The sequence below is a fragment of the Protopterus annectens genome, chromosome 7.part1, assembly GCF_019279795.1.
Source record: "Protopterus annectens isolate FY-2018-M chromosome 7.part1, PAN1.0, whole genome shotgun sequence".
In the NCBI taxonomy this organism is placed as follows: Eukaryota; Metazoa; Chordata; order Ceratodontiformes; family Protopteridae; genus Protopterus; species Protopterus annectens.
This window is the reverse complement of record NC_056740.1, coordinates 436560912-436574301: the sequence shown is the minus strand read 5'-3', so window position 1 is coordinate 436574301 and position 13390 is coordinate 436560912. Positions and strand designations below refer to the sequence as shown.

The 13390-nt window shown below is 46.2% G+C and overlaps 1 protein-coding gene across 1 annotated transcript in view; it reads right to left on the bottom strand.

Moving 5' to 3' along the window:
- ADAM10 (ADAM metallopeptidase domain 10) overlaps positions 1 to 13390 on the bottom strand; it is a gene marked incomplete in the record, with an annotated part of 1900398 nt that overhangs the window by 1184235 nt on the left and 702773 nt on the right.

Genomic DNA, 13390 nt, shown 5'->3' with positions numbered 1-13390 from the left:
GAGTAAAATCCTTGGCCTTGCTCTCGTGTAGGTACCAGTTGAATGGCTCTCATGTCCATGAGAGCTGTAATTTGTTTTTGTGCCTCTGCCCATTGATTTTGTGGCAGGTTTGGCATTCCGCTTTTCATTGGCAAGATGTGAAAATGGAATCTGTATCCTCGTGAAATTATGTCTAGGACCCATTTGTCCTTTGTGACAATGTGCCAGTTGTCTGAAAAAAGTGCGAGTTTTCCTCCCAAGGGGGCTGCCAAGACAGTGTTGCTTGGCCAGATGAGGTGCAAGTCATTGAGTTTGCCTTCTGGTAGTTTGTGACCTGTCTTCTCCTCCCTTCTGTGTTGCAGTGCCCCATTGTCGAGGTTTGTATTGGGCTTGTGGTTGTCCTCTGCCTCTTGGACGTCTGTATTTACCCCTCTGTGGTCTGTCAGTAGCTGGAAAGGACCAATTTTTTGTTGGCCAATTTCTGCTGAAGCGAGGGGGCTGTACCTGTAGAAAATCTTTGACTGTCTGCACAGATTTTGCCTTATCCTCCATTTTCTTTAAGACTTCTCCTGCTTTAACTCCAAAAAGAACATCCTGCTGTAAAGGAGCATCTAGAAGTTTTGCTTTAACATGATTAGGCAGAGTTTGTTCCTTTAACCAAGCATGCCTATGTATAACAGACCCAGTGACAGCTGCTCTGCAGGAAGCCTCCAAAGAATCAAACCCACATTGTAAAGTATGTTTGCCCACCTGTTCAGTTGCATGCAACAGATCCTGCATTTCTTTCAATTCAGACTGTTGAGGGAGTGTGCTCATTTTTTGTTTTAACTGAGACATTAGAAATTGCTGATATTTTAGCATGTGAAATTGGCAATTTAGTGCTCTCATAGCTAGAGTGGCTGAGGTGTAAACCTTTTTCCCCCACCTGTCTAATGCTCTGGAGTCCCTTTCAGAGGGTACAGGACTTTTTGCCATAGAAGCCTTAGCCCCTTTGGGACCCTGGGAGATGGTCTCTGGATCAGCAACAGGGCTTTTATAAAGGAATTTGTGGGAATCAGGCAACTCTATAGTATCTGTCAGGTTTGGCTGGAGCAGGAGGCAGAGAATCTGGGTTCAAACTAGATTCTAAGTAAACATCATCCACAATGTCTAAAACTGGGGGGGGTGGCAAGTGGTCTGTGCTGGGGGAGTAAAAGAAACTCTCTGAGCCTTTTCTTTGAGTCAGAGTAGTCCTGACCTTCCCAGTGAAAATGTGCCCTCATAGTGTATAAAGTTTCCCCCAAAGGAGTAGTCTTCAGGAGGAGAAGCTGAGGGAATAGAATCCTCAGCATCAGGGTCTTCAGAAGGGGAGAAGGAGTAATCTTGGTCCTCAGAGGAGCCTGAGGAAACAGACAGTTGATCAGAGGAGGCATAATCTTCTCCTCTTGTCTAGGCCTTTTGTCGGGTGGGGGTTGGGAACCCCTGATTAAAGAGATCAAATCTTCAGCCATTTTAAACATCTGTTTCTTAGGCATGGGGCCTTGAACTGCAGACTGAAGTGCAGTCTTTTTAGGTTTAATAGGAGTCTTAAGCTTAGGATGCGTTTTTATGGTGAGCGTCGTCGGTCTGAAGACGCCTTCAGAAACTGAAGGTGTTTCTGCAGCACCGACATCTCTTTCTGCAGTGTCGTCGGTAGGGGCTAAACAAAACTGCTGCGTCGGCCTAGCACTCTCCGCCAAAGGCTCCGAAGCGGTCTTGGGTTCCAAATCTGCGGTAGTCAGGGGCTGCTTCGGAGCCTCACTGAAGACCGGTGAACCGGAGACCGGTCCAGCCGAGGCCTCGGAGTCTGGCTTGGGTCTAGGCTGCCTGTCCTTATCCTTGCGTTTTTTGTGCACGCCGGTAGTCGGTTGCTCCGACGGCATTGTGTAGTTACATTTTCTACCGAAGTAGTGTTGTGCGAAATCAAAGCGCCTTTTTTATAGTACACTTATTAAACCTAGCACAAAAATGACAACCAGTGACGTCATGGTCCGGGCCTAGGCAAGGTATGCAGTAAGAATGAAAATCCTTATGAGGTATTTGCTTCCCACAAGAAATACAATTGTTAACTTTTTCTGACATCGGTCTGAGGCAAGAAAAGTTTCCCCAACGGGGTACTTAGCTTTATTGAGGACTTCGGATCTGAAATTCGACTTCGAAAATCTCAGGAGTCGGCCGACCGGCACTTGCGAACTGCTTCTGCTTCAGGCACCGCACGGCAAGAAAGACTGGAGAAAATGGCGTCGGATCCATTATATATATATATATATACCCCTGGCGCACTGACGTCAGAGAAGAAGCGACAGCAACCGACGCCGGACCAAGACTTTGGAATTCCGGCCGACTGCGGGACCACCTGATGACAGGATAACACAAGTGTGATGACTGCAGCAGGGTAACACAATGAACATCCAGGGGTTCTGAAGCAGATGAGGCCACAAGAAGGGAAACCAGACCTGTCGAGTCAAGAATGGGGTGATTAGAATTATTCTGTTCTTTGACCTGTTGGCTTTCTTTAGAAACTAGCATATTAGAGGAATCGGGAGGGGGGTTGTACAATAGTTCTGGGGGCCAACTGTGAAGGACAGTGTCTCTGGTCGACTCCCCCTGGGGGGGGGGGGGAATTAGGGCAAACTAACTGCTGCACTTGTTCAGAGGGGACGTGAATAGGTCACAGCAAGGTTGGCCCCAGTGGCAGAATATCTTTTACCCCACCACTAGATTGCGAGATCGCTCGTGAGGCATAAGAATGGGTCTGCTCAAATTGTCCACAATCACACTGGAGCTCCCCGGAATGTGCATTGCTACTAGAAAGCGGTCAGAAGATATTGCCCATTGCCATACCCGGAGTGCTTCTCGGCAAAGAACATAAGATATGGTTCTCCCTTGCTTGTTGATGTACCAGGCTAGTGCCATATTGTTTATTTGAATCACACTTGTCCCAAAGGGAAGGCTTCTTGAAATGCCTACAACGCTAAGAGCACTGCCCTCATCTCTAGAATGTTTACATGCAAATTGGCCTCCAGCTGGGACCAAGTGCCGTCTTTCCCAGATAATGCCCTCCCACCCTATCTGGGACGTGTGCATGGTCCCTATGGCTTGGGGTTGAGGAGGAACAAAGCGATGGCTTGAGAAGATTTCCTCGGAGTTGAGCCACCAACTCAGGTCTTCCTTGCACAGACTCGTGATCATAACCAGATGGGACATCAGTTGATTCAGAAAGGACCACTGGGATAAAAATCCAAAGGGGGATATTCCAGAGTGACTGCCTGTCACCGTTGCTATTTTGCCTTTTGCATTAAGTTGTTTACTTAACAGCTTAGGTCATGGCTGTAATTGGTCTTCTAGAAAACAAGAAAGTCTAATGACTTATCTTCTCTGGCGAGGATTTCAAATTGTATAGCTCATCAGATGAGGAAAGTACAGTTGTGTACACTTACCATAAATGTAGATGTTCGAGTGTATTCACTGTTGCAGTCATTACAATTGGGTTATCCTGCTGGCAGACTACCCTCAGTCGGTCTGAATTCCAAAGTCTAGGTTCAGCGTCGGTTGCTGTCATCTCTTCCCTGACTTCAGTGCGCCAGGGAGTATAAAAGAAGCAGCCGATGCCATTTTCTTCAGTTTTTCTTGCCCCAGATGTCAGGTGGCCCCAAAAAGGTAGGCTAAAACATATGTCAGTAAAACATGCATGAACCAAAATATATATTTTGCCTTCATCTACAAGCAAATACACCACATAGGTTGTATACAATAGAGAAGTACAGATAAGTTCCAGCAAAGAAAAGGGGGATGGCGGGTGGGTAACCTGGACTGCAACAGTGAATACACTCAAACATCTACATTTATGGTAAGAGTACACAACTGTACTATGTTCTTCGTGTTTCACTGTTGCAGTCATTACAATTGGGGTGAATCCCAAAGCTAAGGTTGGGAGGCTGGAGCTAAATAGCATTAGGAGCAGCTAGTAGGCCCTGCAGGACTGCAGTGGCAAAGCCTGCCCTGCATTTAGAGTAGAGTGGTAAGTGATAATGCTTTGTGAAGGTGTGCACTGAACTCCTGGTGGCAGCCTCTAAAATACCTTTGGTTGGTACTCCCCTGAGGAAGGGTGCTGAAGTGGCTGCTGCTCTGGTCGAATGTGGCCTAATGCCCTTAGGTACTGGCTTGCCATGTTGTGAATAGCAGAAACGAATGCAGTGGCCTATCCACTTTGAAATAGTCTGCTTTGAGATAGCTTTTCCTCGTGATCCTGCAGCATATGCCACTAGTAATTGCTCTGTCTTTCTGAAAGCTTTGGTTCTGTTCAAATAGAAGTGTAGATGTCTGTGTATATCCAAAGAATGCAGAATTCTCTCCCCGTTATTCTGTGGGCTTGGATAAAAGGTAGGCAGATGAATAGTTTGGTTAAGGGCCACACTGGACACTACCTTAGGCATAAATGTCGGGTTCGTCCTCAGAGAAACCCTGTCTGGATGAAAAATGATAAAAGGTTCAACAGCCATGAGTGCCTGTAGCTCTGAGACTAGTCTTGCCAAAGTTAATGCTGGGAGCAGAGCTGTTTTCCAAGATAAAAACTTTATATCAGCTGTAGCGTCTGGCTCGAAAGAAGGCAGGGTGAGTTTTTCCAAGACATAACTAAGGTCCCATGCAGGTATTGGTGATTTCCTTGGAGGCCTTAAATTTTTGTCCCCTCTGAGGTACTGCATTAATAAAGGATGAGAAAAAATTGGCGGCTCTGTATTGTAATGACCCAAATTGGCAGAGGCATGAATTTTTATAGATGAAAAAGATGGGCCTTTGTCCAGCATCTCAGTCAAGTATTGCAAAATCTGAGGAATGTTTGGTACAGCTGTGACAATTCCTAGTGCCTGGTTCCAAGCACAGAATCTCTTCCATTTTCCAGCATAGGAGTTTCTAGTACTAGGCCTCCTGGCCTCCAAAATGACATCCATCACCGCTTTAGTGAGACGTGTGTTTTGTATGACTACATTATCCGCCATGCTGCCAGATTTAAGGTCTTGGGTTGGCTGTGCAGGATCTGATTGTTCAGCTGGGACAGTAGATGAGGCATCTGAGGTAAGGTCCAGGCTGGGCATTGAGATAAGTTCCTCAGGAATGGATACCAGTACTGGCGTGGCCAGTCTGGGGCAATCAGCATCATTTTTGGCTTCTCCTGTCTGACCTTTTGGAGTACCTTGGGGAGGAGAGGCAAAGGAGGAAAGGCATATACTGTTAAGTTTTTCCAGCTGAAAGATAGGGCATCCACTTTCCATGCTTGTCTGTGATAAGTCCTTGTACAAAATCTCTTTAGTTGGCAGTTGTGAGGTGAGGCAAATAGATCTATGTCCGAGCATCCCCATTTCCTTGTTACCATGCTGAAGACTTGTGGATCCAATTTCCACTCGTGAGGATCCATGAGGTTTCTGCTTAGTTCGTCTGCCAGAGTATTTATCTTTCCTGGCAGGAATTGTGCCTGCAGATGTACTTGGTAAGTCAATGCCATGTCCCACAAAGTCATGGCTAGTCTGCAAAGGGGGTAAGAATGAGTGCCTCCCTGCTTTATGTGCCACATGACTGTGGTATTGTCTGTCTTTATCAGTAGTTGTCCCGGATGAAATAGGTCCTTGAAGGCTGTCAGGGCATTTTGAAGAGCTAGCATCTCTTTTTGATTGATATGTACATGCATTTGGTTTGCAGACCATGTGCCTTGAGTACATCTTCCTGCCATGTGGGTTCCCCAGGCATAATCCGATGCATCCGTTGTTAATGTCTGTGCGGCTGGGGGTAGAGTGAATGGCTGTCCCTTGTTCTGGTGACAGGCCTTCGCCCACCATCGAAACTCCTGTTGCAGGCAGGGAATGAGAATAACTATTGTTTCCAGGCTGTGGCAATGTTTAGTCCAAACACTTTTTAGGTACCACTGAAGTTTCCTCATATGCAGTCTTACATATGGAATTAGTAGAATGCAGGATGCCATGAAGCCCAAAGCCTGCAGAATTTTTCTTGCAGATAACTTGGCCTTTGTTGCCAACAGTTTGAAATAGGTAGTCAGTTGTCTTTGTTTGTCTGGCGTGAGATAAGCCACCTGGGCAGTTGTATTTAAGCTTGCACCCAGGAATATTACCTCGAGAGGGTACTAGTTTTGATTTCTGTTTGTTGACTGTGTACCCTAGGCATGGTAGTAATCTCTTTACAAACGCCATATGCTGTAGTAGAATGTCCCTGTCCTCTGCTTGAATGAGGCAGTCGTCCAAGTAAGGATATATTTGTATTCCTCTTTGTCTGCAGTATGCAATTACTGGTGCCGGGCACTTTGTGAAGACCCTGGGCGCAGTAGATAAGTCAAAGGGCAGTGCAGAGAATTGGCAGTGCATTGAGCCAGCTATGAATCTGAGGTATCTTCTGCATGTTTATCTGGTTGGGACATGCAGGTATGCCTCTTTTAGATCTAAAGTCACAAGCCAAGCCTTCTTGCCCAACATTGGCAGAAGCTGTTGTAGAGCCCACATTTTGAATTTTGGAATATCCAGAAATGTGTTTACAACAGGTCCAGTATTGGTCTCCAGGCTATGTCCTTTCTGGGTACCAAGAATAGCTTTGAATAGAATCCTTGTCCCTGCTCTTGCTCTGGTACTTGTTGAATGGCCCTCATGTTCATGAGGGATGAAAAGTACAGTTTTGTACCTACCATAAATGTAGATGTCCGATAGATATGCAACTGCAGTCATAACATATGGGTTGTCCTGCCTCAGGCAGCCATCGGTCAGCCGGATTCCAAAGTCTGGGTCCGGCGTTGGCTGGTGTCGCCTCCTCTCCGACGTCAGAATGGCTGGAGTATAAAGGCATCGGCCGACGCCATCTTCTTCAGTGTTTCTTGCCCCAGATGCCAGGTGCCCTCCTAGGAAGGCTAAATTTGGTGAATGGATAAACAATTCCAGACATGCACAACAGTAATAAACAGATACACCATAGGTGATACCCCCAGCTAATAGGAATAGGGGTAGTGGACCCATAAAGAAGGTTGCAGAGGGGTAGGAGGGTGGGAAAATCCGACTGCAGTTGCATATCTATCGTACATCTACATTTATGGTAGGTACAAAACTGTACTATGTCCTTCAAGAATGCAACTGCAGTCATAACATATGGGTTGAATACCATAGCCAAGCTGGGGGTGGTTGGAACTAAGAAAGTGATGGTGTAACTAAAATGCCCTGCAGGACTGCCGAAGCAAAGCCTGCTCGGGATCTGGAGTATAAAGGCAGGTTGTAGTGCTTGGTAAATGTATGCACGGAGCTCCATGTAGCAGCCTCTAGAATGTCCTTTGTAGCCACTCCTCTTAGGAAAGCTGTGGATGTGGCTATAGCTCTGGTGGAGTGTGGCCTAATATTGGCTGGCACACCTTTTCCATGAAAAGAATAGCAGAATCTGATGCAGTGTCCAATCCATTTGGAAATTGTTTGGAGATTGCTTTTCCTTGTACTCCAGCAGCATAGGCTACAAGCAGTTGGTCAGACTTTCTGGTGGCTTTAGTTCTGTCCAAGTAGTAGCATAGTTGTCTGTGTATGTCCAAAGTATGCATCAGTGCTTCCCCCCTGTTTTGAGGATTGGGGAAGAAAGTAGGCAGGTGAATGGCTTGATTTAGAGACACCCTGGAAATTACTTTTGGCATAAATGAGGGATTGGTTCTTAGAGAGACTCTGTCCTGATGAAAAAAGAGAAAATGAGGTACTGCCATGAGTGCCTGTATCTCCGAGACTCTTCTTGCTGATGTGATTGCCAATAGGAAAACCGTTTCCCATGAGAGAAATTGCATTTCTGAAGTTGCTGCTGGTTCAAAGGGAGGAAGAGTTAATTTTTCCAAGACGGAATTGAGGTCCCATGCAGGTACTGGCGGTTTCCTGGGAGGTTTGATATTCTTTATCCCTCTTAGGAACTGTCTTAGCAAAGGATGTGAAACACAGGTGGATCACAATTGTATTTTGCTGAGATTGCCGAGGCATGAATCTTTATGGAAGAATATGAGAGACCAGTATGAAACATTTCTGCCAAGTATTCCAATATCTGGGGTATACTCAATACTGTTGTATCCTGACCCCTGTTAGCATTCCAGATGATGAATCTCTTCCACTTGGCTGAATAGGTTTTTCTGGTGGAAGGTCTGCATGCTTCCAGTAAGATCTCTTGAACTTTTTTGGAAAGAGAGATATCGGAAGGAGTTATGGTAACCTCCAGGCTGTCAGAAGCAATGTTTTCAGGTTTTGATGAACAGTCCTGTAATTGTGTTGTGTTAGAAGCAGAGGCCCTAGGGGCAGAGGCCACTGTTTGGTCCGAATTATGCTCAACAGCAATGGGTACCAGTGCTGCCTTGGCCAGTCTGGAGCTAACAAAATGCCTGTTGGTTGTTCTGCTTTGATCTTCAGTATCACCTTGGTCAGCAGTGGTAGAGGAGGGAATGCATAAATTGTTAGGGAATTCCAGCTGAAGGAGACCGCATCCGTTTTCCAGGCTAGAGGATGGTGGGTCCTTGTACAGAACTTTTCCAGGTGATGATTCATGTGAGAAGCAAAGAGATCTATGTCCGGTCTTCCCCATGTCCTTGTTATTTGTGAGAAAATGAGAGGATGCAGCATCCATTCGTGTGGATCCAAGAAATTTCTGCTCAGCTTGTCCGCCAGTACATTGTCCTTGCCTGGCACAAACTGGGATTGCAAATGTATCTTCAGACTTAGGGATTTTTCCCAGAGAATCATTGTTAGTCTGCAGAGGGGATAAGAATGAGTGCCTCCCTGCTTATTTATATACCACAAAATAGTGGTGTTGTCTGTCCTTATTAGCAAATGTCCTTGTTGAAGTGATTTCTCGAAAGTCTCGACTGCATGTAACACTGCCAACATCTCTTTTTGGTTTATGTGCAGATGCCTTTCCCTTGGTGTCCACTGACCTTGAATGCATCTGCCCTCCATGTGCGCCCCCCCATCCATGGTCTGAGGCGTCTGTTGTAATCATTTGACCTGCTTGAGGTTTATTGAAAGACATGCCTTTGTTTAACTGACTTGCTTGAGCCCACCACAAAAATTCTCTTTGCAGACATGGTATGAGTGGAATTACGTCCTCTAGGCTTTGGTTGTGTTGGGACCATAAGCTTTTTAAGTACCATTGCAGCTTTCTCATATGAAGTCTTGCCAAAGGTATCAGAAGAATGCAAGATGCCATGAACCCCAGCGCCTGCAGGATTTTCCTTGCAGTCAGCTGGGAGAGCTTTGCTAGGCCTTTGAAGTACTCTGGTAACTGCTGTTGTTTTTCCTCTGTGAGAGAAGCCATTTGTGTTTTTGTGTCCAGTTTGACTCCTAGGAAAATAATTTGTTGGGATGGCAGAAGTCTTGATTTCTGAATGTTGACTGTGTATCCCAAGGCCTGTAGTAATTGAATGACATAGTCCAAGTTTGTTGTCAAGGTTTGTTTGTTGTCTGCTTGTATGAGGCAGTCGTCCAGGTAAGGGTATATTTGAATCCCCCGGAGTCTGCAGTGTGCCACTACTGATGCCAGGCATTTCGTGAACACTCTGGGAGCAGTAGATAAGCCAAACGGCAATGCTGAGAATTGATAATGCTCTGTCCCTGCAAGAAATCTGAGGTATCTTCTGCAGCTTTGTCTGATTGGGACATGCAGGTATGCCTCCTTGAGGTCCAGAGTGACCAGCCAAGACCCCTTGCCCAGCATGGGAAGGAGTTGCTGCAACGTCAGTATTTTGAACTTTGGCACAATGAGATAAGTATTTAGAGTAGACAAGTCCAGTTTAGGCCTCCATTTGTTTTCCTTTCTTGGAACAAGGAACAGTCTTGAATAAAATCCCTGGCCTTGTTCCTGTGGAGGGACCTTTTCTATTGCTTTTATATTTAACAGCTTTGAAACTTGAATGAGTGCCTCTGCCTTTTGATGAAGTGGCAGGTTTGGCATGCCTTGTCTTATTGGTAAAGTATGGAAGTGGAATCTGTAACCTTTGTCTATTAAATCCAGAAACCAGTTGTCCTTGGTTAAGATATGCCAGTTTTTTGAGAATAAGGATAATTTTCCGCCCAAAGGTGCTTCTCTTTGAGCCTTTGTAGACGGTATGAAAGTCAAATCATTGTGGTTGTCCATGTGGTGCAGCTGGACTGCCTGCGCCACTTCTCTGATTTGGTGGTTGCCATTGGCGGCCCCTGTAGGAGCCTCGGTATTGCCCTCTACCTCGGTCACGCCTGTTTTTTCCCCTTTGAAACTTGTCAGTGTCTGGAAAGGACCAATTCTTTGAAGGCCAATTCCTGCTGAATCTGGGTGGCTGAACCTGGAGGAAATCTTTGACTATCTGTACTGATTTAGATTTTTCCTCAATGGACTTCAACACATCTTGTGCATTAGCACCTAAAAGCTTCTGTTTTTCCAGAGGTGCATCAAGTAACTTTACTTTAACATGGTCTGGCAGTGGCTGTTGTCTACGTATAACAGCCCCAGGCATAGCTGCCCTACATGAAGCCTCCAATGCATCATAACCACACTGAAGAAAATGATTGCTAACCTGCTGAGTGTTATGTACTAGATCCTGCAATGCCTTTCTATCAATAGGCTCAGGAGAGGCTAGCTTTTTCTGTAAATCATCCAGTAAAAAATCCTGGTACTGAAACATATCAAAAAGGCAGTTAAGTGACCTCATGGCCAGGGTGGTAGAGGTATAAACTTTTTTACCCCATCTCTCCAGGGACCTAGCTTCCCTATCTGCTGGCAGTGGATTCTTGGCTGTGGAAGTAGCCACTCCCTTGGGGTCCTGTGAAATAGTTTCTAGATCCACAGAATGGGCCTTAAAGAGATGTTTGTGGGTGTCAGGGACCCTATAATATCTGTCTGGCTTGACAGGAGCAGGAGGGTTGAGAATCAGGGTTAGCACTGGAGTCGGAGAAAACATCATCCAGGACATCCATAACTGGAGGGATAGCTAAAGGTCTGTGCTGGGGTAGCTTGAGGAAGGTACGTAGCCTCTTCCTGGAATCAGAGAATTCCTGACCCTGCCATTTAAAATACTCCCTCATAGAGTGTAGGACTTCACCGAACGAAAAATCCTCTGGAGGAGAGGCAGAGGGAATTGATTCCTCAGCATCAGAGTCCTCATAGGCCTGGAAGGATTCTTCTTGGGTATCTGAATGCTCAGAATCCCCAGAGGCTTCATCTGAAGAGAGGTTGTCGGCCTGCACAGTTCTGGGCCTTTTCTCTGCAGGCAGCTGAGAACCTCTGTCTGGATGAGGCTGAGACCCCCTGATAAGAGAAATAAGATCTGCAGCAAGAGACATGATCTGTTTATCAGAAGAAGGGGCCTGGGCAGTAGGTTTAGGACGTGCAAAGGCCTTGATGGACATGGATACAGGAGGCCTAGCTGCCCCACGTGCAGGAGTAACCTTGTCCACAGGAATGGTGTCGGGTAGATCCAGAACTTCCGTTTCTGGAGGAAAATCAACAACCGGCACCGGTGTAGACTCCGAAACCGAAGGACGTGTTAACGCTGTGTCGTCGGCCTGGAGCGGTTGAATTACCGCTTCCGAAGGGACCGAAGCACTCGCGGAGGGTTTAGGAGGAATCGGTGGACGCGGGCCGAGGATGTCGGTCCCGGTCCTTTCGTTTTTTGGTAGATTGAGTTGTCGGTTGTTCCGACGGCATGATATAAGCGAAAGATTCGCTGAAAAAGTCTTCGGCAAATTCTGCCCGGCACCTGAGAGTGCGCTTATTAAAGCAAGCACAGGCCGAGACGTCGTGGTCTGGGCCCAGACAAGGGAGGCAATAAGAATGGAAGTCCTTATGAGGTATTTGTTTACCACAAGACAAACAATTATTAACTTTCTCAATTTGTTCTGACATCGGCTGAGGCAAGAAAAAATGTTCCCCAATGGGGTACTTAGCTTTTAGATGACTTCGGTACTGAAAAAACAGGAGCTGACCGACCGGCACTTGCGAACTGCTTCTGCTTCGGGCACAGCGCGGCAAGAAAGACTGAAGAAGATGGCGTCGGCTGATGCCTTTATACTCCAGCCGTTCTGACGTCGGAGAGGAGGCGACACCAGCCGACGCCGGACCCAGACTTTGGAATCCGGCCGACCGAGGGCTGCCTGAGGCAGGACAACCCATATGCTATGACTGCAGTTGCATTCTTGAAGGACATCTTGTTTTTGTGCCTCTGCCTATTGATTGCGTGGCAGGTCTGGCATACCGTTTGGCCTTGGCAGGGTGTGGAAGTGGAACCTGTAGCCTTGTGATACTATATTTAGGACCCATTTGTCCTGGGTGATCATGTGCCAGTTTTGTGAAAAAAGTGCTAGTTTTCCCCCCAGAGAAGCTGCCAAAATAAAAGTGCTTGGTGCTGGAAGGGGGAAGTCACTGAGACTGTTTCCTGTATGGCTGTGATTTTTCCTCTCTGCTCTTGGAGGCAGAAGCACCCCATTGTTTAGGCCTGTATGAGCCTTGGGGCTGTGATCTGCCTCTGGGGCATCTGTATCTGCCTCTTTGTGGCCTGACACTGGAAAGGACCAATTCTTTGTAGGCCAGTTCCTGCTAAATCTGGGATGCTGTACCTGCAAGAAATCATTGACTGTTTGCATAGATTTAGCTTTGTCCTCCATTTTCTTCAACACCTCTTCTGCTTTAACACCAAACAAAGTATCATGCTGTAATGGAACATCTAATAGTTTTGCTTTAGCATGATCAGGAAGATTCTGTTCTTTTAACCAAGCATGTCTCCTAATGACAGAACCTGTAACAGCGGCCCTGCAAGAGGCCTCTAGAGAATCAAAACCACATTGCAAAGCATGCTTTCCAACTTTTTCAGCTGCATGCAATAAATCCTGCATTTCTTTGCTGTCTGCACATTCTGTATTTGCTAACATTTTTTGTTTAAGCAAGGACATAAGATACTGCTGATATTTAAGCATATGAAATTGGCAATTTAAAGCTCTTACAACCAAGGTAGCAGAAGTATAAATCTTTTTACCCCATATGTCTAGGGCCCTAGAATCCCTATCAGAGGGGACAGGTGTTTTGCAGTAGAAGCCTTGACCCCTTTGGGACCCTGAGAGATGGTTTCTGGGTCAGCAGCAGGGTTTTTATAAAGACATTTATGTGAATAAGGAACCCTATAGTATCTGTCTGGCTTAACATGAGCTGGTGGTAAAGAGTCTGGAGATAGACTGGACTCTGAAAATACATCATCTAGAATGTCTAAAACAGGTGGGATTGCCAAGGGCCTGTGCTGAGGCAGTAAAAGGAAGTCTCTGAGCCTTTTCTTGGATTCTGAATAGTCTTGGCTCTCCCAGTGAAAATGCTCCTTCATAGTATGCAGTGTCTCCCCAAAAGAATAATCCATAGGAGGAGAGGC